Consider the following 27,296-nt stretch of genomic DNA (forward strand, 5'->3'; position numbering starts at 1 on the left):
TACGTTATATTGTGTAGTAATATGCTTATCAATTTATTATCTATGGCCCCTGCTAGAATGTAATTTCTATGAAGGCAAGAAGAAGGAAAAATACAAATTGTGCATCCCAACCAGACACAAAATCATACTATGATTGTGATTTAAACACACAGTTGAAGAAATATCGTTTAACTTACTTTGGATGAAATTCATTCAACTCGTCAAATATTTAGTGGACTTTTAATTATATATGGGCTTATTATATATTATGTATATAACATTTATTACATTGTATGTATGTATATAACATATAATAGTTATATGTGTATATATATAACTACATATATATAATACAAACTATTGAAATAATAAATCAAAATATTAACAATCAGAAGTCCACAGAAGTAGAACAGACAGTCAATGTCAAGAGGTTCCAAGGAGAAGGAAAATTTCAGAAAGAAAAATGGAGAGGATTTGGAAAAGGAAACCAGGAGTGGAGGACATTCTAGGTAAGCACACAGGATGGACAAAAACATCAATTATACCAGTTTCTGCCCAACTTCAGGGCAGAAAACCCTGGTCCACTGACAGGACAGAGCAAAAACTAATAAAGTTATGTCCTTTTCAATTCTCTTTTAATTTTCTGAAATCATTCACCGAGAAAGTATTAATTAGTGCTAATGTATCCAAACATCTTTCTTACACTTGTTTATCTGAATAACATATTTTTATTTTTGTTGCATTTTTCACTCAAGTTTTACTTCCCTATTTATGGTGAGGTGGGGTATTTTGTATTTAGGGAATAACATATCAGTTTCTCTATCTATAAACTTATTTAAGTAAAAGAAGTGAGTTGTTTTAAAGCCAGGCGTTAAGTCAATCATGGTGTGGCTGGCACACCACTTGCCCAGACCCAGCAGGGCCCATCTTTAAAGGAAGAAAGGAGGGTCAGCAGAGAAGAATGGAAATGTAGACTCTTGTCAAAATGCAAGAGGCAAGTGGCAGACTAAAGATTTTGAAATATATTATGTAGGCCTGTAGTTTCCCAATTTGTTACAAAGCCAAATTCCTTGGAAATGTCCTTTATATGTAAGTGTGGCATGTCTGTTATTTTCAAGACAGCATGAAATGTAACAATCTTCAATTCCATTATACCAACTGAAGAACAAAGTAAAAATAAATAAGTAAATAAATAAATAAATACAGCTTCATACTGTATGTGAAGTATAAAACCTCAACCATAACTATAGCTATATTTAAAACAAAACAAAAACCATCTACTATGTCCATTAGGATCTGGGGGGAAACATGATTCCCAAAACACTCAGCTGGGGCGAGGTGCGGAACTATCTGCAAAGGTGCAATAATCGTGGGGGTAAATGAAAGGTTAATGTGGTACCTCAGACTAAGGGAGGACTCCATTCATAAAGTCCACAGAGGAGAACCCACCAGGTACCCAGCTGAGTAGAAAATGGATATGACGTGATAATGGAAGATACCCAGCACACAAACAAAACTATTTTCAAATATCTGCTGGGTATGTCTTTACCACTGTCCAATCACTAGCTGTATGTTGGGCTTGGGGCTGCACAGGTGAAGAGTACAGATGGGCTGGACTTAAACCTCAGCTTTCCATTCACTAGCTGCGTGCGTTTCTTAGGTCACTAAACATAGCTTGCTCAATAAAATGGGGGATAATAGCAGTATTCACCATAAAGCTGGTCTGAGAAGCAAACGAACAAATGTATGTACAGCTCTTAGCATAGTGTTTGCCTGCAATGATTGTGTATGTGTGCAGTGGGGTGGGAGAGGGGTATGTTGATCACCAAAGCATTCAAGAGAAGCTTACAGAAGAAGAGCTGAAAATTGCAGAAGTTCTCAATTGAAATTGCATTAACTTAATACTCTATATGACTTGGCCAAAAAAACCCATATTGTTCTGTTCTATTGATAAAATATCTCAAAGGCATACAAAGAAGGAAAATTATTTAGACCATTAGAGGCAGATCATGGTGGTGTTGGACACAGTGGTGGTGGCAGAGGTCGGTGATGGCGGTAGTGTTGGAAGGCGACCTAGAGAAGAAGGTGATATCTAAAATGAGGCCAACCTGAGGCACAACAGGAATTAGCTAAGGAAAGAGGTGCGGGAAAAGTGCTCCCAACAGAGGGAATCCAAACTGCCACAGCTCTGGGGAAGAGAAAACATCACAGGTTCAGCGAACGGGATGATCAAGCTGTGAAAGAGGAAAGGGGGCTGGAGAGGTAGAACTTTCAATCATGTTTCAAGAGCCTGAATCAGGGGTGCCTGGGTAGCTCAGTCAGTTAAGTGTCCAACTCTTTGTTTGGACTCAGGTCATGATCTTATGTTTCCTGAGCTCCAGCCCTGGGTTAGGCTCTGCACTGTCAGGTTGGAGCCTGCTTGGGATTCTCTCTCTCTTCCTCTCCCCAACTTGTGCTCTCTCTTTCTCAAATTAAATAAATAAGGCTTTAAAATTTGTTTAAACAGCCTGAATTAAGGGTTCCTGGGTGTTTCAGTCAGTAAAACATTCAACTATTGGTTTTGGCTTAGGTCACGATTTCACAGTTCTTGAGTTCAAGACCCATGTCAGGCTCTGCTCACAGCACAGAGCCTACTTGGGATTCTCTGTCTCCCTCTCTCTGCACCTCCCCTGCGCTTGCTTGCTCTCTCTCTTTCTCTCTCTCTTTCTCTCTCAAACATAAATAAATAAACTGTATCAAAAAAATAAATAAAGGGGTGCCTGGATGGCTCAGTCAGTTAAGCATCCAGCTTTGGCCCAGGTCGTATCTCACAGTTCGTGAGTTCAAGCCCCTATCAGCACAGAGCCCCACTTCAGATCCTCTGTCCCCCTCTCTCTCTGCCCCTTCCCCACTCAAGAGCTCTCTCTCTCTCTCAAAAATAATTTTAAAAAATTTTAAACATATAATGGGGGCGCCTGGGTGGCGCAGTCAGTTAAGCATCCGACTTCAGCCAGGTCACGATCTCGCGGTCTGCGAGTTCGAGCCCCGCGTCAGGCTCTGGGCTGATGGCTCGGAGCCTGGAGCCTGTCTCCGATTCTGTGTCTCCCTCTCTCTCTGCCCCTCCCCCGTTCATGCTCTGTCTCTCTCTGTCCCAAAAATAAATTAAAAAAAAAAAGTGGAAAAAAAATATAATGAAAAATTTAAATAAATAAATAAATAAATAAATAAAGAGCTTGAACTATCTTTTTCCTGAGGATAATGAGAACCCCATGCAGGACTTTAAGCAGGGAAAAGACATGGTCCCATGATCAGATTGTCAGATTTAGAAAACCACTGCTAAAGGGAATGGGGAGTGATTGAGGAGTTTGGAGTTGTTACAAAAATGGGTTATAACATGTCACACATAATTTTTTCTTGAGTTAACTGTAGACATGGATAGTCATTCAGTAACTCATTCACTCATTATGGTGTTTCCTGAGTACCTAACAGCTACCAGGAACCGTGCTCACATAAGGACAGGAGAAGAAAACTCACAAATAAACAAAAGAAGCAATGTAAAAAGGGCTAAGACTTGAAAGGCAAAGGACATTTCTGAGAGGTGGGTCAAATTCCAGAGATGGGAGCCAGCAGAGTGCATGTGATGAAACATATCCCAGGATAGTCAGAACGCACAATCCAGGAGCAGCAGGAACACATCCCTTCAACAGGAATGTACTGAGCACACACTACATGCCAGTTTTGAGCTGGCACTGGATACACAGTGATGAAGGAGAAAACACTTAAAATAAGAAGCACAACAATAACTCTTACTGTTGCAGATAACGCTAGGTTGATTATTAAGAGTGTGAGAGGCAGAAAAATAGAAGTAAAGAGCAGTGCCTTAATTTAAGGAGGCTTGAAGTGGCAATAAACTATTTTTAATTATAACTTCTCTGCTGAGAATTGACAGTCTTTGAAAGCTTGTGTAAACCATAAATGAGTTACATGCAAATATATTACTGATATTATAGCTTTTAAAATGACATTATAACTTTTAAAATGTCAAATAATTTTGAATGTCAAATGCTAACCCCCTACTCCCCCCCAAATTCCAATCATGAATTGTCCACTTGATCCCACATCAAATCAACCTACTGAAAAGTGAAATGCCCATTCCTTCCACCGAATAGGAGAAATGCCTCAGATGTGGTCAAATCTTCCCTTGTCTTCAGAGAATCTTGGTGCTGATACTGACCCAGCAAGTCAGCTAAGATCCATTTGGGACGACGCAAGAAAGGGAGAAAACATGTTCCCCATCCAACACTAACCTTTCCAGCTCAGCCCCTGATCATGCCAAGACATCAGAGTGTAATAATGGTAATTTAATAATGGAGTCGGCCAGGCTCAGCCCACATTAGAAAGCTCAGGAAAATAAATGAGGCTTGCAAGCCAAACAGAGAGAAACTTCTCCAGGCAGCGCCTGCAGCAGGGAGATACCTGGTAATGAAACACCTGCTGTCTCCATTCATTATACAGGAGGCAAACCTTAAAAGAGAGTCTGGAAAGGTGAAGGTCTCAAAATGGAAATAAATAAATAAGCATGCCTGTCCTGGAGAGATCTCTGCAAATGGCTCGAAAGGACAGCCCAGAGATTTTCTGGGGGGGGATGTGGCAAAGTTTCATCAGATGTCGAGGGAGGTAATTATGTGCTTGGGCACATTTGCTGGATAAATTGGCCTCCTTACCTTCATCTGCCCATGGGGGCACCAGAGACAGAAACTGTGTTTAAACTCCACAGTGTTCTCGCTGGCTTTGACTATAAAAAAAGAAATAAAAATGTGTCCTAGGTGCCTGGCAAATCAGTCCGGTGTTAGATGGGGACCCATTATCTTTGACCTTCACATTTTTGCCTCTTCTGACTCACAGAAAATCCTCAGAAACCCTTTCAGGTAAAGATATCTGGCTTCTGGGAGGCGCTCACTTTCAGGAGAAAGATCCCGTTTTTGTAATATAAAAATAATACTTGAAGGAAGTGATTTCTTTATCTTTAATTTCAGTTGGTCTGCTACCTGCTCCAATTTTAACAATTTGCCTAAAATGATGGCAGTTTTCTTTACTGACTATGTTAGTAACAGGTGAAGCCAACAGCTATGCCCTTCCTTTCTTTGCCTTTCTTCTCTAATTACTAAGACACTCTAACATTTCTCCATCTTGGCTTCTGTACAGAAAAATTCTGACAGGTACCTCTAGCATCTTCTCTCACGTCTGAAACCAGTAATGAAATGTCAGCGGAGGAACGGTTAATTAAAATTGTGGAATCCACTTTGCATCCTCTCAGAGTCAATAAAAGTGCAATTAAAGATACCTTTCAACACATGACTTAACTAGTATAAGTCACATTTTTAAATAACATTTGGCTGTTAAAAATAAAAAATCATTAATATGAACTGAATGCTCAGTAAACATCCTGCTTCCTTGGCCATCAAACACCTTTAGCTTAACTAGTGTCTTAGATGTGATATTGAGATCCATTAAGAACGTGTTTTCTAGTAATAAACCAAAGAACATGGCTGAAATCTGCAGGTAATTTGCAGGAATAAAAGCCATACCTGAATCTCCCACATAGGCTTATCTAAGCTATTATCTTTAACAAAATTTCCTCACATTCTCAGGTTACTCCAGAAACATTTAAGAAAGCAATGGCACAGAACCACCGTTTAGAGTTCAGCTCCGGACTCACGTGTTGTGTATTTCAACCCTGCCTCTGCTACCTACTAAACAAGAGACTGCAAATCATCTTGGCTTCATTTCTTGGAACCTCACATTTCTTGGAACCTCACTTTGCTTACCTGAAAAATGAAGAAAACGCTATCTACCCATAGGGCTGCTGTGAGGATTAAATGAGATAATATGCATAAAGCAATTTAAATAGTGACTAGGACCTTGTAAAGGTGTAATAAATATACTGTTCTTCTTTGAGACCTTATTTGTTCTTCTGTGAGACCTTATTCCTTTAAAAATTACATTCCCTAAAAAGGGCTTGGAGACTTAAGAAATACATATACTTGGAGAATATATTCGTTTATTTTGCATGATCTCACTATTCGTTTTTCTATGTAAAAATTAGGGAGATGATATTTCAGGGTCCCTTAGTTCCAAATGCTGCCGCTCATTTTCAGTACAGATCTCAGTTAAGCAAAGGAGAATGAAAGGGTCAAATCGGCTCAGAAGCTGCCAGCTTCCACCCTTGCTTGTAAACGTTATTCCATATGAGTCAGATGACACTCCCCAGAGAACACTTGTGAAAGTCCCTGATTTACAGAAGTATTTACTTTGGGGTTTGGGGTTTGTTTTTTCAGGTTTATCTCTGGGAGAGCTTGCTAGAGCTAACAGTCCAGCAATTTTATTAAACTCTGTTCAATTTCAGCATTTTTTAAAGACTATATAGAAACCACACAGGCAGTGGCTATTTAAACTTCCCAGTGGATGCCAAAAATAATAAAAAGACACTTAAATGACCATTTTTGAGCAGAGCCAACAGCATGTGGCCTAATTATCCAACTACATGAAAAATTCTACAGAGTTTTAGCAGAGTGGAAGGGTTTGATATGCACAATTCAGAATGCAAGTGGCCACCTCACTAGGGTGTATAGAACTTTTCAAGTCTAAATAGAAGGTGCAGCTCTAACTGGGTAAGTTTATCCTCTGTTTTCCCTCCTGATTAACTTACAAGAAATGACAAATGAAGAGAAAGTAAGAAGTTGATATAGCTAAGCCACTGATGAATAGAAATATTGAAAAGATGCCTAAGTGCTCTCCTTAATTTGTTGCCATTACAACCTTCTGAGGTAGGTATTATTATGCACATGTGACAGAGGAGGAAGCCACAGCTCAGAAAAGTAAGTGCCTTAAAGAGTAGGTATCAGAGCTGGTGTCCTGCCTTTTCCCCATTTGCCCCTTTTGATCCTTTGTCTGCTTTGTTGGTGGCCTCTCTCCTGCAGCCCTCGGCAGACTCAGCTCCCGTGCCCCCTGGCTTCTTTTGGGTTAAAACAATGGCAGACAGCCTTCCCTAATTGCCCCTATCTTAAAATCATCTCCTCTTTATTTTGTTGTCCTTATCATGGGTGTAAACATGATCATATACTTATTTGTGAATTTATTCAATGATATTTACTGGGAATCTAGCATACAGCATGCATGCTGTTGTGGTGCTGGGAATATTATAGTAAATGAGACTCACATGGTCCATGCCCTACTTATTTCTTCTTCTTTTCCAACTTAAATATTCAATATAAGGAATTTCTAGAAATCTAATACCGTGTCTTCTACAAATCTTTGGACGGTGTTGGACATATGAGGGATGCTCAGTAGCTGCTGGATAAAAGAAAGTCATCTGGGGGCGCCTGGGTGGCGCAGTCGGTTAAGCGTCCGACTTCAGCCAGGTCACGATCTCGCGGTCCGTGAGTTCGAGCCCCGCATCGGGCTCTGGGCTGATGGCTCAGAGCCTGGAGCCTGTTTCCGATTCTGTGTCTCCCTCTCTCTCTGCCCCTCCCCCGTTCATGCTCTGTCTCTCTCTGTCCCAAAAATAAATAAACGTTGAAAAACAAAATTTTTTTTAAAAAAAAAGAAAGTCATCTGAAGTATCTGCAGGACCGTAGAGAAGCTACCAAGTCTAAGACTCATTAATTTGATGAGCAAACCCATAACAATGCTGCTCATTAAAATAAGAATTAAGAACATGTGGAATCTAACAAACAAATGAACAAATAAATAAAGGCTGAACAGACCGATAAATATAGAGAACAAATTGTTGGTTGCCAGGGTAGAGGGGTTGGGGGTGGGGAGGGGCAAAATGGGTGAAGGGTGGAAGATATAGGTTTCCAGTTATGGAATGAATAAGTCACTGAGATGAAAGGTACAGCACAGAGAATATAGTCAATGGTAGTGAAATAACATTGAATGGTTAAACCTGGTAGTTATACTTGGGGTGAGCACAACATAACCTATTGACTCGTCGAATCACCATGCTGTACGGCTAAAACTAATGTGGCATTGTATGTCAACTATACTTTAACAAAAAAAAATAATGAAGAATTAAAAAAAAAAAAAGAACGATGATAACTGGTGTTGATAAAGGTGAAGTGAAATGAGTACGCTCATAAACCTCCCAAGCAAGTATCAATCAGTGCCATATCTCTATATGGCAATTTGCTTAACCACCACAAACAAGTCTGTGACTGGATTAATTGGCTTCCAGAAGCAAATCCTAGGAGCATGATTAAGGATGAAGCCAAATATATAGTTGGAAGTACATTCATGAATAATTTGAAAAAATTTCAATGGTAATAACCTAAGTGTTCAACTAGAAGGGACTGGATTAATCAACTGAGGCACACAATATAATGAACTATTAAAAATTATTAAAAACAATGCCATATCACATATTTCATGACATGAACATATTCACAACCTATCATTAACTGAGAAAGGAAGATACAACATGATACATAGAATATCCAGTTTTCTCTAAAAATATTTTATATATGCAAAGAAAAAGCTCTAAAATAGCACTGTCCAACAGAAATATAATACAAGGCACATTTGTAGTTTTAACGTGTTGGTACTCACATTTAAAAAAGCAAAAAGAATTAGGTGAAAATTCATTTAATGGTATTTGATTTAACCCAACACACCAAAATAATGATGATTAATTTTTTTCTATACGAAGCCTTCGAAATCTGGTGTGAATAGTTTATACTTGGCACATGTCAATTCAGTCTTGCCACATTTTAAATATTCAGAAGCCACATGTGACTAGTGGCTATCAAATGGAACAGCTCAAGTAAGCCTTAAAAGCAGGTGTGAAGAGAAAGAATTTGGATAAATTTACTTTCTTCTTTTCTTTTCTTCAATTACCTTTATAATTTTACTATTGGCATATACTATTTCTGTAATATGTACAACAATGTTGGTTTTTAATATTAGGAAGAGAGGGGTTTTTTTCTTTCTCTAGACACTTCTTGGCTCCTCCTTTCTGCAAGTTCACAGACTATGTGCTTCCTAGAACTACAAGACTGCTCCCCTTTATTCCCCTCCCTTTACATACACTTCAAAGCTGCCTAGCTTCAGTCCTTGGGCACCTGAGTAGGGATCAAATAGGGCTGTTCTTCAGAGTGGCTGCTAAGCTGGTCCCTGCTTTCCAGGGGTGCCCACCGGAATCTATTAGGACTCCAGGCACCGTTTCAATGGCTCTCTCGAGTTTGTGGAAGGGCATGGAATGGGACCAGAAATTGCTTAATTTGAGGTTAATTAAATAGTGATGACAAGCCTTAATCTCCAACTTGTCCTCAGATTGTAAACACTGATTGCAGCTGCAGCAATCTGCAATAAACCTATTGAGAGAAATCTTGACCAGAATGAAATGAGTATGTCAGTTACCCAGATGAAGCTAAGAGAGACAAGACAGAAGAAATCCAGGCCCTTGTAACACCAGGAGAAATGGAGACCCAAAATAAGAGAAATTAAAGGAAGAATGTGTCAAATCTGATTCCTGGACAGCCCAATCAAAAAAAAAAAAAATCACCAGATCCCACAAGCCTGGAGGCTGAAAGAAACAAAGATGGAGACACCAAGCCATGAGCTGTGCACACGAAGAAATTGAAACAGTTGCACCTCTATTGACCACTGATGGGGTTTCCATGGGGCTTCTGCACAGAGGGCTAGACCACTGGAAGTGAGTTACAGCAGTTCACTAGAAGGGATCAGGGCAAGGATCAGAGTTACAGTGTGTTAGGAACTTACTACATGTCAGGTACTTCACATGTAATTTATTGGTGATTCTCACAATAATTTTATAAGGTGAGCATTATTATTTTCATTTTTTTAATGTTTATTGATTTTCGAGAGAGATAGAGTGTGAGCAGGGGAGGGGCAAGGGAGACACAGAATCCGAAGCAGCCTCCAGAATATGAGCTGTCAGCACAGAGCCCAATGTGGGGCTTGAACCCACAAACCTCGAGATCATGACCTGACCCAAAGTCCAACACTTAACCAACTGAACCACCCAAGCACCCTATTATTTTCATTTTAAAGAAGACAACACTAAGTCTCACAGAGGTCCCCTACCACGCCTCAGGCCATGAAAAACACGGGTGAAACCCAGACTTGAACCCAGACTAACTCCCTAAAGTCACCTCTAAATCTCAGGCTGCTCTGGCAAGGGCGAGGCAATGGCCAGGAAGTGAGAAAGGTGAACCAATAGTGAAGTTCATGAGGACGATGGGCAAAAAAAGAGCAACAATTCCCCTAAGAGGACCCGACTAAGAAGGCAGATGGCCTGGTAAAAAACTGCAAGCTGAAGGAATGTTTTGATAACACTGGTCCAGATGCACCCTGGAAAATGCCCTTCCTGGCCTCACTGACCTGGAGAACACGTCCACACACTTCAAGATCCAGAATCAACATGTGCCTCTTCTGTGAAGACTTCCCCGAAGCTCCTGGTGAGAGACGGGCATTAGTTTTTATATTAACAGGGCGGGATGCATTGGGAGAAGGAGCAGACACCACGTCTTGTGTAAAGAAAGGTCGAAGAAATGAGAACCTGAACTTGAGGATGAGAAAAACTGGAGAAGGGAAAGAACCATGACAGGTGTTGTCAAATAGTTAATGGACTAATAGGTAAGGTTTTAATCCACACCTTCTTCCCTAAAGCCTTTTTGGGACAAAACGTTTGTTCATTCATTTACTCCTTTCCTAGCGCTGCGAGAGTGCTAGAGAAATAACAGTGAGCAAAAACAGACACAATTCTGCCGTCAGAGTACACACATCTTATAGGAGTCACGCAGCCATAATAAAATCACGCAAATAAATGAAGAATTGTGATAAGTATACCAAATAATAGGGTAAATAAGATGTTAGGATTTTATACAAAATAGGAAACTGGAATTAATAAAGAGAGTATATAGGGGAATAAGCTTCATTTCATTATTTGGAAGAACTTTCAAACAATCCACACAGTCTAGAAATGGTCCCACAAATGAACATACTTCCCTCTGGGCATTGGACCTGCCCAGGCTGAGGCAGGGGAGTGTGAGGGTGCAGCGACTTCTATAGTCCCTGCAAGCTCTAAGAAACTAGGATCCCATCATTCTAAACAAAATATCTTCTCAGAAGGCAATCAGAATTGAATTGAATTTCTAGGAGACTCAGGAAATTTATGCAGAGAAGAATCACCTTCTGTGCATGGAGGGGAGTCAAGTGAAACAGAGTCCCCCAAGCTTTTCAGTAGCCCTCCACCTCCTGTCATAGCACTGATGACGTCTGTCCCATGCACTGCCCTGGAAGCTTCATGACAACAGGGCCCACGGGCTTCATCACTGAATCAGCAGTACATGGCGCACGGCATATATTAAGTATTTGTTAAGTGAACAAATGAATATAGCACTAAAATGTAGTGTGTGCAAACACACTCACTTATAAAAACTTTCTTTTAGTGTTACAGACTTCATAAATGAACTTTATTGAATATTTAATGAACATGAAAGTCAATCACTTGCCTCCTGATTAATAGCTAGGGTCCCTTGTCCAAGCGGCCATTTAGTTCCATTAAAAATTAATAATTTTCCACGGAATAAATATACACTATACATAGAACATCCAGGGTTCCAGTGTTAATAAGCATTTAAGTAATGCAGAAAGACTAAGAATCTATTAACTAAGAGAGAACTCCATGAACTTGCCCTCTAAGTCGTCATTCATTTCCTACCCATTTCTCTTCTAAATTTTAAAATTATTTAGCCAGGGAAAAAAGTTGCTCTGAAAATGGAATAAATAAGGTTAATAGGGTGTCATATTTTGGTTAACATTTGCAGGCTGAAAAAATGTGTTTTTGTTAAAGATTTGAGAGATGTTATTCCTCCTGTGAAATGAAGAATACATTAGGGAAGATCAATACAAAACTGAAGGACTATATGTAAAATGTTAAGGGTCTATCACTGAAAAATTATGAACCGTGCTATAGAACTTAGCCAGGTCAGAGCTAAATTAAATTATTGATCTACATTCATTTTTTCCCTTTCTATGTGACTATCTCTTGATTTTTTATAACGTGCATTATTGCCTATATGGTAAATGAATCATCTTATTCTAGCCCCAGCATGTCTGCTTACCGACAATTTTCTAAAATTAATTGTCGTGTTGATAGAGTTCAGATTTACAAATTGAGCTATGCTCACATAAACATCTAAATATTCAAGGTAAAATTTATAAGCTTTTGTAGCATTAACTCAAAAAGAAAGAGGGCAATTTTCATATTTTTCAATACAAAGAATGGAAAGAAAAAATGAAATGCTATTTTTCTTGACACCATTTCACTACTTGATGGTACTTGATACATTTCATTGATGGAAATGTACTCATTCGACTTTTAAACAGTGACTTCACTGTATTGCTAAGCAAGGTAATGAAATCAACACTGCACGAATTAAGATCTGTGACTTTTCAGACCTAAATCTTCCTCGAGATGTGCAACCTCAAATTCTGTAAGCAGTTTTACCAATCGCTTTGGGGATTTCTTTAAATCAAAGAACTCTCATCCCCAATCAGCCTCCAAAGTTATAGAAGAATGTGGCTTGAATTAGGATTCTCTCACCTGCTAAAAAGGGAAAATGGGTAAACATTTTGTAAGAAATGTAAATTCCAGAGACCCATGTTAATTCATGAAAAAGGAAGCTGACATAAGAGTTCTTGGTACAAATGATCTTGAATTTGGGGCTGAATTTAGCCAGTAGCTTTTGCCTACTGGGAAAATATTTTCTCTTTAATGAAGTAGTGTGAAACGCAGAGGCCTCTTCATTTTCTCTAATGGAGATACGATCATTCTGACTTGTGCTCCAAACGAGGCAGAAATTATCCCTAATGTGTAGTTTGAGCATTTGTATCAAAATACAGTGAAAGGCTGTTTCAGAGTCTGATGAGAAAATCATGTGAGCTCACAAAATGTCTGCCTCCCTCAGGTGGAGAAATGGTCGCTGCTTCTCCTTGGGCTGGTTGTCACTGCTAGAAGCTCCTGGCATTAGGGGAATGTCCCGCAGTCTCACACAAATGCCAAACCCTGTCGCTGGGACAAGGGGATTCCAGCCTCACAGCAGGCCTGAGGGACTCTGCTTCTCCCCAGGTCTCCTCCAAAGCTGAGAGCCCTTTGCACTAGAAATCAATGTCATCCAGTGAAAACTCGAGGAGAAAGTTAAATACCAGCAGTAGCAATGTCTCTTGTGTACCAGTCTCTCCCCACTGTGTTTCTGTCAAGTGACAAGAAGCAAGAAGGAAAACAGAGCAAGCAAAGCCTGAAGAGAGAACAATCAAAGAAGTGTAGAACTTGAGAGAGGGGAAGGAGCAAAACTTCAAATAGGAAAAGGCTCAAGCATCCCACTGTGCAGAAATACAGAATGCTGTCTGTAGAAGGGCCCAACGGAAGGTCATCGATCAATACCTTAGGAAGGTCCTTCACCAGATTTTGGGCACTCTGAGCCTTGGTGTTCTTGGCACACAGTACAGAGTTCATTTCCCAGGAGGCAGACTTTGTTAACGAGCTCAGAAGACCAAGGCATAAAACCAGACTGTCAAAGTAGAAGTCTACAATTTGCAGTATAACTGCTGCACAGGTGTCAGTATGACCATAACGTTCCCTTCCTGAAGATGTCCTCCAGGCAATGCCAAATCCTAATCAGACAACAATTTGATGCGTAAGGAACCTGAACAAGAGGAGTTCATTTGATGAATTGAATGTTAAACTGCATCAGGGAGGATGGCGTCACCAATGAGAGGAAACACAACACGTGCTGGCTGCAGCTCTCTGGATCCATTGCCATGATGGGAACGGCCTTGCCAATAGCATAGCAATTGGTCCAAGCTCCTCATAGGAAATCCATCTCCTCCAAAGAGGACTACATATGCACTCCTTCTTCTGCATTTCCATAGTCCAACCCAACATACATACCTATGTTACATCAAAACAGGAGCACATCTTAAGTTCAGCCTTGTTGCTTTTCTTTTAATTAACCAGGGCTCATAAATAGCTTTCCATGCCATGAAGCAATACCATGATAGATATTCTTGTACACACTCCTTTTCCCAAACTTCTGAGTATTTCCCAGAGAACATTCCCAGATACAGAATTGTTGGGTCAGGTAGGCACACAACCATTCATTTACATATTGCCTAAGCCTGCTTTCACCCAATAACAGCAGATGGCTAGAACAGAAACCAAGAAAGCCTACAATAGTCATTTTCAGAAAAGGTTGGCCAACCATGGACCTAGAGTCTATGATTAGCTATAGGCAGAACATTCACAATAGGACACCATCCACAATAGGACATGGACTCCCCACACCATGACTATAAGCAGATCTTTTCCCTATCAATTATTTTCTAAACTTTAGCATTCTTTAACCAGTCCGGAGGTTCTATGGGACATAACTTCACTTATAATTAGAACAGTACTAAAAAATACTATCAGAGAAATGTAGCTCCATTATTTTTAACTACAGAAATTCATATAAATGGGAACTAAATCAAACAAAATGAGATAAGTTATAAAAAGTCCTTTCCTGCATAATAATCTATAATAAACATGAATATACATGTTCTTAAACTTTGAAATAAAAATTGATTGTTAAATGAAAAACTAAAAGAGATTTCATTTCTTGGGTCTTTGATCTGAAACAGCTAAAAATTTCATACTAGATTCTCTTTACTCATGAGCGAGACTCAGAAACCTGGGTAAGAAAAAAACACACTTAACTTTTTCTTGAAAAAGAATCACGTAGACCACATCTGAAATTTATAAATTCCTTGTTAATTAGATTTTAATCTACATGACTATACCATATGCTAGAAAACCATCCACATACAAACTGTAGGAGACTGTTTAACTGCCATTACTTTAAGAGCCATTTAAAAGATTTTCTATGGGATAAAGATTGGGTGATTTATCATGGTTTTATGCGCCTTTAATCTGCTCCATCTTCCCATTGTAAAATAAATATTGGTTTTAAAATAAATGGTTCTGCCCAGGTTTTGATGAGAAAAATTGCCCTGTAAATCACAAGCTCACATGTGCCAAACTCGAAGTCCAATGTTAACTAGTCCATTCCGATGAAAATAAGTCCATTTTATAGAACAAAACCTAAGGAAGACAATCACTTAAGTATATTATCAATGCTGCAATGTAACTAATTGGAGATATAAGCTTCCCCATCCTCTGTTATTTAATTCTTAAAATAACCACTAGCTGATGCCAAATAGATCCTCCGATTGGACTTTTTAAAAAGTGTTTTCTTTACAATAGTCATTATAATGGTCTAACTCCAATATACAAGTTATGTAATGGAAAATAAATACAAGCAAATCTGAGAGCAAATCTTTATCAATCACTTTTCTCATACTCAGGGTCCAAAGAAATTTAACAGTCACTTCCTTAAGACTATTTCACAGAGCTCTGAGAAACTGACAATAAATACATTTTCCTACAGCAAGCACAGCAGCTAAAAGCACCCTTGAAGATATGAATGGTTTAAAGCAGAGCTTTGCAAACCGTCTGTTACATAACACCAGTTGATTGTACTTTCCCTTTCCAATCTGCTGCGGGTTGATGATACAATTTGTAAAATCCAATTAAAAGAGGCACTTGGATGTTGTGGCAAAGCCAAACTGCTACAAAATTTCTAAGCTGCACTGCCCAATAGGTATATGATTTTGGCCACTTGTGTGATTGTAAACTTTGCAGGAGCCACATTAAAAAGTGTAAAAAGAATCAGGTGAGGTTAATTTTAACAATATTTCATGTAACTCAATATTATCTACAATCTTATTTCAACATATTACACAATTATTATATTAATAACATATTATATTTATATTGTGAAAATATTATGGAGGTGTTTTGCATTCTTTTTTTAAATATTATCTGTGGAATCTAGTGTAGAATTTATACTTACAGCACGCCTCAGTTCACATTGGCCACATTTCAAGTACTCAATAGACATATGCAGCTAGTGGCTACTGTGTTGGACAGGGCAGTTCTAAACCCTTACTCTCAAATTTCAGCACCTCCCTCTTCCCATTTTGAGTAGTACTGTATAAACCACCACGGCCTTCAGAATGGCATCTCTTAGTTTCACTTCCTGTCTGATGTTTTATAATTAAGGGCTTCACTGCAGATAAGGCCAACAGTTAAATAAAGAACTTAGCAAACACACGACTGAGGCTAACTTCATACTTCCTTTGATCCAATGCTATTAACAAGGGATGGATGTAGAAGTCCTCTGCTCTCCCCTCTCTAGAAGCAATCACTATTCTGAATGAAGCTGGTTTATTTCCTTCCCATCCACAGTTTTACACTTTCTCTACAGATCATAGTCTTAAGCATTTACATAAATCTATTAACAAATGAAACCAAGTGTTTGTGTTTTACGGAGATGTCTGAATTTAATGCGTTTGGCTCATGCAAACCCTTACCATATTCCAACAGCAATTACCAAAATGGAATCTCATACCTTTCCACTGTCTCACTCTATGATCTATGTCTTTGGACTCCGTACGACTTCCTGGCCTGGATAATTCCTACTCACAATTTAGGTCACAGCTTCAATGTCACTTTTTCAGGAAACCTTTGCTAATGTGCCCTTTGCCCTAATGAGATTAGGTTCCTGGTCAAACTGCTTTTACCTTTTCTACTGCACTATCACAATGGTGAATATCTATTTTTGTATTGATTTGTTTAACATGTACCTCCATCATGAAAGTATAAGCTAGCAGCACCACAATTCCAACTAGACAATAAGTGTTCATAAATATTTGTTGTACGAATGAATGATTTTTTATTCTAGGAAGCCAGACTCAAACTCAACTCAGCTAGACATGAGGTGTGTCAGGATGGATAAAGCACCAGACTCAAGTTATATATCATGTTTCTTATGTCTCTTGTTGGGACATAAGCTTAGGATGTGTATTATCATCTGGATACTGAGTACCCTTATTTATTGGAATGTATGTTTTCAAATATAGTACCATCAAGTTATTCATAGTATATTCTTTTGGACTTTTATTGTCTAGTAAGTCTATATTTAGGGCTCCCTTTTCATTTTTAATACTATTTGTATTCTCTCTCTCTCTCTCTCTCTCTCTCTCTGCTTCTGTAATTGATCAAGATTGCCAGATGTGAATGTGTTTGGAGAATCTTTCAAAGAATCATCTTTTACTTTGTTGATCTTTTCTACTATTCCTTTTGTATTCTATTTTGTTTGTTTTAATATTTTATATTATCCCTTACTTTACTTTATTTGGGTTTACTCTGCTATTTATACCTTTTTGGTTGAATGCTTAACTCACTGATAGCCAGCATTCCTGTATTTATTTTTATTTAAAAAATAATTTATGTTTATTTATTTTTGAGACAGAGAGAAACACAGCATGAGTGGGATAGGGGGAGAGGAAGAGGGAGACACAGAATCCGAAGCAGGCTCCAGGCTCTGAGCTATCAGCACAGAGCCTGACGTGGGACTCAAACCCATCAACCGTGAGATCATGACCTGAGCTGAAGTCGGACACTTAACTGACTGAGCCACTCAGGTGCCTCTCCTTTATTTCTAATATATAAATTTGTGAATCTATAAATTTCCTTCTGTGTACCCCTCTAACTATACCCCATAAGATTTGAAATAAAGCATCTACCAATTTCTCTCATCACTTTTCTATGACTCAAAAAACATTTGAAAGTATGATCTTGAGTTTTCAAATGTATGAAATTTTGATGTCTACTGGTTTTTGGCCTCTAAATTTTTTCTTCTCTGGGATAGAATTTGTATTCATCAATGTTCAGGCTTTCTACATACAAATATTCTCTGCTAATGGAATTCTAAGCTCTGTAAATGTCCATTTGACCAAGCTAACCAGTGATATTTTTTAAATCTTCTTTATCCTTTCTAAATTTTTAACTTTATTTGACTTATCAGTGTCTGAGAGAAAATGTTTAGATCTTCCTGATTATAATTACCTATATTCTCAATATCTTATGATGATTCTGTCAATTTTTATTTTATATATTTTTGAAATGATGCTGCTCATGTAATGAGGATGTACCTCCAGGATTAATATATTTTCCTGGTGAATTGTTCTATTATCATTAAACAATAACTCTCTGTAACCATAATAATACTTCTTGCTTTAAAGCACATTTTGTCTGATATTAATACATCATCCACGCTTTCTTTTGAAAGGTATTGGCAAGGAATATTATGTCAATTTCCATCTGTTTTCTTTCAATTGTCCCATCCATAATAGGGGTATCCCTTGTAAATAGTCTATAAAGAGTACATAGCTGTCTTCCTTCCCCATCCATCGTAACAATCTTTGTCTACTGACAGCTAAAATTAAGCATTTTTGTATTTATTATGATTCCTACATATTTGGCCTTATTTCAACCATCAAATTGATCTACAATTTCCCCAGAATTAGGGATTATCTAAACATATCAAGTACACCACAGCCAGTACTGCTGTATCTAGCTGATGCTCATAATTTAGCTATTCTTGGTAAGTCATTTAGACACATTAGCAAACTATATTCTCTTAAAGCTGTAAGGTAGTGAATCCTTATTTTTAAAAAAAAAACCATAATATCCTTTTAAACTAAGCTAAAATCCTTATTTAAAAACTTATAAATAACATCCAAATTAAGATGTCCAATCCACTATTTTATTTCCTTACCTATAACATGAATATAAAAGAGTCCGTTTGCCATCCACCTCTGATGTGGCTGTATGTCCCTCTCCCCTATTATTTTTTTCATTTCTATCTAATGCAGCTCTGATTCTGTCTCTGCCTTTCCTACACTTCTTCCTCACTCCAGCTCTCTTCATCTCTTACCCCGACAACTGCGTTAATAACTTCTCTCTCACTGTCTTAATCTAACTCCCTTCCACTCCAATTCACCCTCCAGTTAAATGAGGGCCTTGTATTTTAAGCTAAGAAATTTGAACTTTACCCTGCAGGTCAGTGTCTCTCAAACTGAAATCCAACGACATAGTCTCACAGCTCCAAACATTCTGGAAGGACTTTTTATTTTAATTTGTGGTTCAATCCAATGAACGTTCCACAAAATCTAAATGACAACCTGATAATTGAGCTGTGCTTTCCAATAGCAGTGCCTGAGTGTGTCCTTTTTTCCCCTCATCAACTCTGTTCTGTTCTCAGTGTCACTGGCACCAAACGATCACCCAAAGTGACAGCTTTTAACTTTCAATGTGTCAGTAAGCACATCTGGCTGTTCGGTTGGTGTGTCCTAATGGTAAAATTGTCCCAAGTCTGCCATTGTGCCCTTTAGTGGAGATGATTTGCAACTGAAAGATATTGTCATCAAATAAGGCTTTAATTTCTGAAGTTATTTAATTAATGGAGACTTTGATATGACATCATAAAAACTCATAGTGTGGCAGAGTAATGGTCGATTTTAATTGTTATGGATTAATGAGAAAAGAACAAAGGCAGAATTAATATGTAAATGATGTGTTTATATCAAACGAAAGCCAAATGATGTTATGGGGCACTGTACAAAAGAAGGTTTCCAGATCTTTCAAATAGAGAAAAGTGGTAAGAGAATTGAATCATCATATGGCTCAGAGTAGTAACGGCATGCAAATTAAAAGAACCTTTACCAGTATTTGGAAACAGGAAGGAATGCAAATTTGCTGGAGGAGGTGAGGTGGTTTGCTCTGATGGTTTCTATTTCCCCAGTTAAATATGGAATAAGGGTGTCAGCTGAATGGGAGAACTGGGGATGGGTGTCAGAGGTTTGAGGTACAGGTAAAGGTGTAAATTACTTGTCTCAGAGAATAGAAGTACTAAGTGAATAAGTCAGGACTGCCAAGTGGAGCAGAAGATCTACTTGAAATTAGTGCACATAAATTTAAAGTAAGTCCATAAGACTTAGCATTGTTCTCCATCCATCTGCACTCAGGCCCAAAGTGGACAGAAAGCTCAGTGAAAGTCAAGAGTTATGCCAGACACAATCAAAAAGAATGAAATCTTGCCATTTGCAACTACGTGGATAGAACTAGAGGGTATTAAGCTAAGTGAAATTAGTCAGACAGAGAAAGAGAAATATCATATGACTTCACTCATATGAGGACTTTAAGAGACAAAACAGATGAACATCAGGGAAGGGAAACAAAAATAAAAAAAAAAAAACAGGGAGGGGGACAAAAACATAAGAGACTCTTAAATATGGGAAACAGAGGGTTACTGGAGCGGTTGTGGGAGGGGGGATGGGCTAAATGGGAGAAGATTAAGGAATCTACTCCTGAAATCATTGTTGTACTATATGCTAACTAACCTGGATGTAAATTAAAAAATTAAATCAAATAAAAATTAAAAATAAAGAAAAAAAAAGTTATGCCAGACAAGGGTGACAGAGATGACAAAGGAGAGATTAATCACAGCACCTAAACTGGGTGAGGAGGGAAATGAGGGCACGAGAGGGATAATCATTAGTACATGAAAGCAGTAGGTCAATAGATTGGAGGCCCTAAGGAGTCAAGGAACTCCTATTGGAATAGGAATGTTGTGGGCACATGAGGTGGCATCCTTGGAAAGACAGATGGAAAGAGAAATGCTTTGAAATGCATTTTGAAGGTCAGCACCATGTTTCTTAACAAGAGCACTATGACATTGGGGATGCAACAATTTTGCATTATGTAGGACTGTCCCTGGTCCTGAAATACATTTGGTATCCTTAATTCCTGCCCTCTAAGGGCCAGTGGTACTTCTTACATTTGCAAATAATCTCTCCTTACAATTGTAATGCCCTCTAGAAGAGGGAAGCCTCCTAGATTGAGGGCCACTGGCCTGGGAAATGACCAATAGGCAGAAAAAAAGACATTTGCCAGTGAGAAACTGAAGGAACTGGGAGGCCAGAGAAGAGTCTTCTATGTGGATATTTTCACCAACAACGAAGGCAGGAGGTGATGGGCATAAAGTCAGTGAGCTGGGGGTAAATTTTTCAATAACTAGGCAGTAGGATTATCTGATGCTACCTGCTTTCTTTTTTTTAATGTTTATTTATTTTTGAGACAGAGTGTGAGAAGAGGAGGGGCAGAGGAGAGGGGGAGAGACAGAATCCAAAGCAGGCTCCAGGCTCTGAGCAAGATGTCAGCACACAGCCTAACCCAGGGCTCGAACTCACAAGCTGTGAGATCATGACCTGGGCTGAAGTTGGACGCTTAACCAATTGAGCCACCCAGGTTCCCCTGAGGGTGCTTCTGTGGATAAAGAGAAAAGAAGTTGTCTGTAAGTGACAGCAGAGATGAAGAAGGACACCAGGTCCACTTCAGACACTGAGAAAAAACAGTGGCCACATGAGAGGGTGAGAGATATCCTTAGGTGGATATCTAAGAGTATCAGAGCAGCACTTACAGAACTTTCTGTGATGATAGAAATGTTGTATATCTATGCTGTCCAATAAGACACCGATAGCCACCGATGCCTATCAAGTCCTTCAAAAGAGGTTAGTGTGACTAAGGAAATAAATTTTTTACTTTGTTTAATTTAAATCTGTTTGAATGTAAAGAGCCACACGTGGCTAGTGGTTACCTTATTGGATGGTGGAGAAGAGTAAAAGGTGAAGGGAACATTCACAAATTAGTTTAAAGATGCAGGAAATTCTTCTTAATCTCTGGGTCTTGAGGAAAAGGGGCAGGATAGATATGAATCTAGTTAACTTTGTGGGTCTGGAGAAGGAAGGTAAGATAAGTCATGCTTGACAGCATTATCATTTTCAATAAGCAAGATCTCCAAAATCCATTTTAATTCATTTCTGCCTCCTCCCAGACTAAGTTCTGGACCATACTATTATGGAAGACACTTGAGAAAATCTTCTAAAGACTAAAATGTCTCCACCATGTAAAAATGATTTCTTCCTATAAGAACAATCTGGTATTAATAGACTGTCACTATTGACTGTTTCTCTGGGACCTAAGGGTCCCTTCCCCAAAGACTGGTTTTCTATCTCTAACAAAGAAAGAAAAAAATGTGACTTCTGAGAATTCCCTGTTAAAAGATGGTGCTTTTTAGAAATCGTATTTATTGCTTTTTTGCGTTTTTACAAAAGAGTATAAAGACATTGGTTCTTTGTTATCCAAAATAAGGTAAAAGTATTATGATTGGTTGCAGTCATAAAACTATAATTAGTGTTTTAATAAAATAATAAAAAAGGGTCATGAACCCCCACATCCACCCCACCACACACCACAGACTTCCAGAATGGAATTGTAGTCGTGCTCTTAGAGTTTCAGTACCAACATAACTAGCAACAACTCTGTCAAACTGCCCTCATCAATCAAATGGGCAATGCCAATCTAGGCCAAGGACCACTCACCCAGTGCAGGAATCTCTGGTTCAAGCAGATAGGCAGAGTGTAGGTAATATATGGATATTGGTCGACACTGCAAGTGACTGGGAATAAAGGAAGAGTGAAACACTTCTGATTAGTTTCTGTCTCTTAGTGTTTCCAATTTCCATTTTAATTGTAATCAAAATATTAAAATATTCTCTGTCCCCAGAGAAGGGACACAATCCCTAGTTTAACAAACCCTAAAATACAAAATTAAGAAACAACCCCTGTGGGGTTAATCAGCACAGCACTATTAACTGGTTGGATTCCCTAGTGGACAAGGTTCAATTTCTCTGGGTCTTAAGGCAAAATATTTTCTGTAAATGTTCTCTTGCCTAGACCAGATGACAAGCATGTCCATATTGTCCTCCATATCTTGTATGCTGATCCAGACTTAAAGGGTCTTCTTTATTGAATACACTTCTGAACTCTAGTGATGGCCAGAGTCAGTTAGAAGTATCAAGAAATAAAGAACCATACATTCCCACAGTGCTGGTGAAGTTGATTCTATCAGATGCCCAGTCTTGGATCACCTTTGGGTCCAGGATCAAATTTATCTTCCACCATAATAAATTCCATATTTTCCAGTATTTGACCCAGGATTAAAGAGGCTATTCTTACTCTCATTTCTGGTTTCCCAAACGGGACTTTGATCAACACGGAAGCCAAAAATCATCCTGGTGCTAAACCATTACCACCAGTTAACTATTCTGTGGTCATCGCCAAAGACAGTCAACTTGTAATTTAATTTCATTGGCAACAAGAACAAGGAGGTGAATGCAATGCTGAAAGTACCTCTCAGCCATTAAGGAAAAACCTTAAAAGTCAGTGAAGACAGGCAAAAAGAGACTGAATTATTAATTCCCACTGTATTTCTCTGCCCACAGGCCCCCTCTGGTGGAGGAACTAATAGTAATAAAATAGCTATAATAACAATAACCAAAGTTAAAAAAAAGGGGGGGGGGGGGAGAAAAGAAAAGGCAATCCACAACAAGACAATCAGCCCCTGTAGAATTGAGAGTCAAATGTAGTGATTAGCAAATATGAGCTACAACTGGAAAACCACTTACAGATGAAGCAGTATGATGAATGATTTACCAAAAGGTCAACACTGCTCTTTTATCTTCAGCACCCATCAGTTTCCATTGCCTTCAATTTGTCTGGCACATAACAGAAAGCGAGCCATAAAATATTCACCATAAAAATTAACCTTATTTTGCAGTATTAAAAAAAGAAACAGAGCTAGATATAGTCTAAGCATATGGGCCCGCTTTTCAATTAGGATTCCTCATATACATTAGAAAAAGCATTGACATTTAAAACTCTGTTATAAGAGGTAATGTACTCAGCAAGTACCAAAACTCTCTGCCCTATGCTCAGTTTTGCTGATCTACTTTTAGTTCTCGAACAAGGAAAGGCACCCCCCACACACTCAAGACCACAGCAGTGATGGGGTGGGGGTGGCAGTGGACTGTGTCAACATTTCCCCTTTTACTCTTCTGTAAGCTACACCTCCCTGCAGCCTCTGCTATTAGCTGCTGTGGGTACCAGCCTTTCAACCTCAACACGCCTACGATACATTCTGCCAGGTGAGTTGTGAGAGGAGCTACCTTCACACTCTCATTTGACAACCTTTGTACAAAAGGAAACACGCTATCAGATGAAAATATACTTTCAGGCAGAAGGTATTCTGAAAATTAACATACTGCCAGATCCCCTTAACCAGACCTGTAAAACTCATTAAGCCATTTTAACTCAACCAACTCAGCTGATTGATTCCATGAGAAGACAGGTCGCTTCCCTCCTTCTCTCTCCTATGTCTGGATTTACCAATTGTTTCTCTGATTTTACCAAATCAGTAAGATATTTTGCATCCTATACAATAATCTTAAGTTATCTGAGATATTAAATAACTCCCCTCCAGACTCTGTTCGAAGAGAGTTCCTAAATATTTACTTATATCATTGTTATTTCCTGATTTCTTTTAAAGGAAGAATCAAAATGGAAGAAAAAAGGTCAAAAGAGTTCTGAAAAAGATGTAGTACAAGGATATTTACCCCTGTACTATTTATAATAGTAAAAACTGGAAATTCTAAATTTCAAACAAAAGAAGAATGTTTAAATTAATTCTGGTACAGCCATAAAGTAGACTGTTAGGTAGACATTAAAAATTGTGTGGTAGGGGAGCCTGGGTGGCTCAGTCGGTTAAGCGTCTGACTTCGGCTGAGTTCATGATCTCAAGGTTCGTGAGTTGGAGTCCCATGAGCCCCACATCAGGCTCTGTGCTGACAGCTCAGGGCCTGCTTCAGAACTTCTGTCCCCGTCTCTGCCCCTCCCCCACAGTTCTCTCTTTCTCTCTGTCTCTTTCTCTCAAAATAAATAAATAAGCTTTTTTAAAAAAATACGTGGTAGAATATTTAATAACATGGAAAAAAGATTCATGATATTATTGAGAGGGAAAATACATTGCAAAAACAGTAGATACAGTATTATCACATTTATTGACAATGGTTATTTTTGGATAATAAGGAAGTTTGGCAATCATCGATTGGGCAACCCAGTTTCTGTTAACAACTCCTCTTTCTAGGACCCCTTACAACTAGGAGTGATTTTATAAAATGAGATCTAAGCAGAAGTCTGCTAAATGGCCAAATGGGCCCCTTTTTGGTTTACCTCCCCATACCACCCTGGAATGAACTGATCAATCCATGACCACAGATAACAATCTCAAAGATAATAGTGGGGGGAGAAGATAAAACCGTGTAAATCAGTTGTTAGTTACCACAAGAAACAACTACAACTTGATCTTTATATTCATCTTCGCCTTTGTTTTGGTATCCATGTAGACACGATCAAAGAATAGTCCCCAGGAATCTATAGAGTTTTACTAAACTAAAGTTAAGGCTTTGGGTTGTGTACAGAACATTAAGTACCATTCCAAGAGAAGGCAGCCACATTGACTCTGAATCACCAAAACACAGATTAGCTACCTTGAAAATTGAAAGTTCACCCTCAAAAATACTTTGATAATAAGAATAAGCATAGGCATGTTTCTCAGCCATTCAGAGCCCAAATAAATAAGTAATGGATAATATAGGTAAGTGACAGAAATCCAGTCTTGCCCGGATTTACACATATACCTTATGAGAGCAGCTATTATTCTATAGCGTGTGAATCTGTTTGCATGTCTGTCTTCCCAATAGACTAAGCTCTCTTCAGGCAAAGGCCATTTCCTTTTATCATTCCTAAAGATTCCCAAGCCTTCTTCCTTCCAAGATCTCAGAACGAAACATAGATTTCAACTATAAATGCCTGTAAAACATGACATCAATTTTGACTCTAAGTCCTTCATTATAAGTCATCCTATTTAAAAACAACAACAACAACTTTTTAACATTTTCAAAATACCCTGAAGGGAGGGAAAGATCACACATTAAATTCTGTCAAGTAACATTTACCTCCTCGAGCCCTGACTAATCAGAAATGACTAGACTTGGCAGCTGCTTTCATCACTTGGTCTATATGCTAAATACAACTCCTGTTGTGCCAATTGGAAAAGGCCAACATCCCTTCCCATCCCATACAACATCCCATCCTGCCAGTCACTCTAGAGCCTGGCAGTCTGTCTGGTGAGACCACTCCTCATCAGATCAAGTAGAAATTATAAACTAAATTTACATGGTCCATGTAGCCCCATTCCAGAAGGGCAGTGGTAAAGTTAAAAGAGATTCGAAGGGTACCAGATTTATTACTATTGATTCCCTGCTGGCAATTTCATGGAAAGATATCCACTGCAGTTATATAAAGGGCATCTGGCTCATTTCCAACTCTTTTGTCTTCATGTTCTTAAAAAAAAAAAAAAAAGCAACCAAGAAGGAAAAAAAAAAAAAAAGTAGAAATTGGTGGAAAGGGCCCAAAGGTTTTCTGTAGAATAAGAAGCCTTCATCACTACACCCCAATTATGCAAATCTGCTCCTGCCGAGTCCAATACATTTATTGAGCCTCACCCCTGCCATCCAGGTAACCCAGAGAAGGAGCCAATCTATAATGACTCAAGCCACATTTCACAATAGATTCCAAAGGACACATGATGTCATTTGCTAAAATGACAATCCAGATGGAAAGCATTCTGACCTATACATAATTGATTGACCTTTGCTATGCTTTCCTGGTTATTTATATACTATCATATGCATGGATGTATATCAGTGGTATTTACACTTGGCAGCTACTTTTGAGAACGCATTATTCAATTGGGATTTGAAGCTTTTTACAACCATTTCCTGACCAAGCATTCAAAAACGAAGGACAAGAAGAGATGTTATCTTAAAAATAACATTTAATAGGATCTAGAAACTCTAAAGAAGCTTTGTGGCTCTAATTGTTTTAAATTACAGTGGACAAGATCTGTCTGTGTAAAGCTAAGTTCAAAACCCTGAAACTGAGGACACTAAAGGGCATTTTATCTCTTTTCCAGCTTGCGGCTCAGTAGTGATGGTAAAATACGTTTTACCAAAGGAGTGGAACATCTTGGACACTTGTGAGAAAAGTATCCTGTGAGGCAGGTAATTAGAGACCATAATAAATGACCAGGGAAAAGAGCACAACTACGTGATGCTTTCTGGCTTTTTTATTTAGTTATGAATCTGGTTTTCTCCAAGGGTTAAGCTACAAATTAGACAATATTCAGATGATCAAGATGGGTTCAAGATAATTCAAGAAGGAGAGGCAAATGGGAAGATTAGGGAAGGTGAATACTGGCATATACGTCCTTAGTCCCACTGTTCATACCCAGGACAGACATCAATAACTCATCACTGAGTTGTTAGCCAAAGACCCTGATAGGAACTGAAAACACTTTTACAATAGTACTCCAGGTGAACACTACTTACCAAATAGATTCAGAACACGAAGTG

General features: G+C 38.6%; 1 protein-coding gene across 7 annotated transcripts in view; it reads right to left on the bottom strand.

The window, feature by feature from the left end:
- Positions 1-27,296, bottom strand: part of FHIT (fragile histidine triad diadenosine triphosphatase) — a 1,423,954-nt gene that overhangs the window by 1,129,233 nt on the left and 267,425 nt on the right. For 5 of the 7 annotated variants that reach the window (XM_045053133.1, XM_045053131.1, XM_023249896.2 and 2 more), the window contains exon 3: positions 22,366-22,442. The exons of 1 other annotated variant lie outside the window; for it this stretch is intronic. The gene's annotated coding sequence lies outside the window, so the exon portion shown is untranslated. Of the gene's footprint in view, positions 1-22,365; positions 22,443-23,450; positions 23,541-27,296 lie in introns of all 7 variants that reach the window. One more of the 7 variants, XM_045053132.1, reaches the window with a different exon arrangement.

This window comes from Felis catus, chromosome A2, assembly GCF_018350175.1.
Source record: "Felis catus isolate Fca126 chromosome A2, F.catus_Fca126_mat1.0, whole genome shotgun sequence".
Taxonomy (NCBI): Eukaryota; Metazoa; Chordata; class Mammalia; order Carnivora; family Felidae; genus Felis; species Felis catus.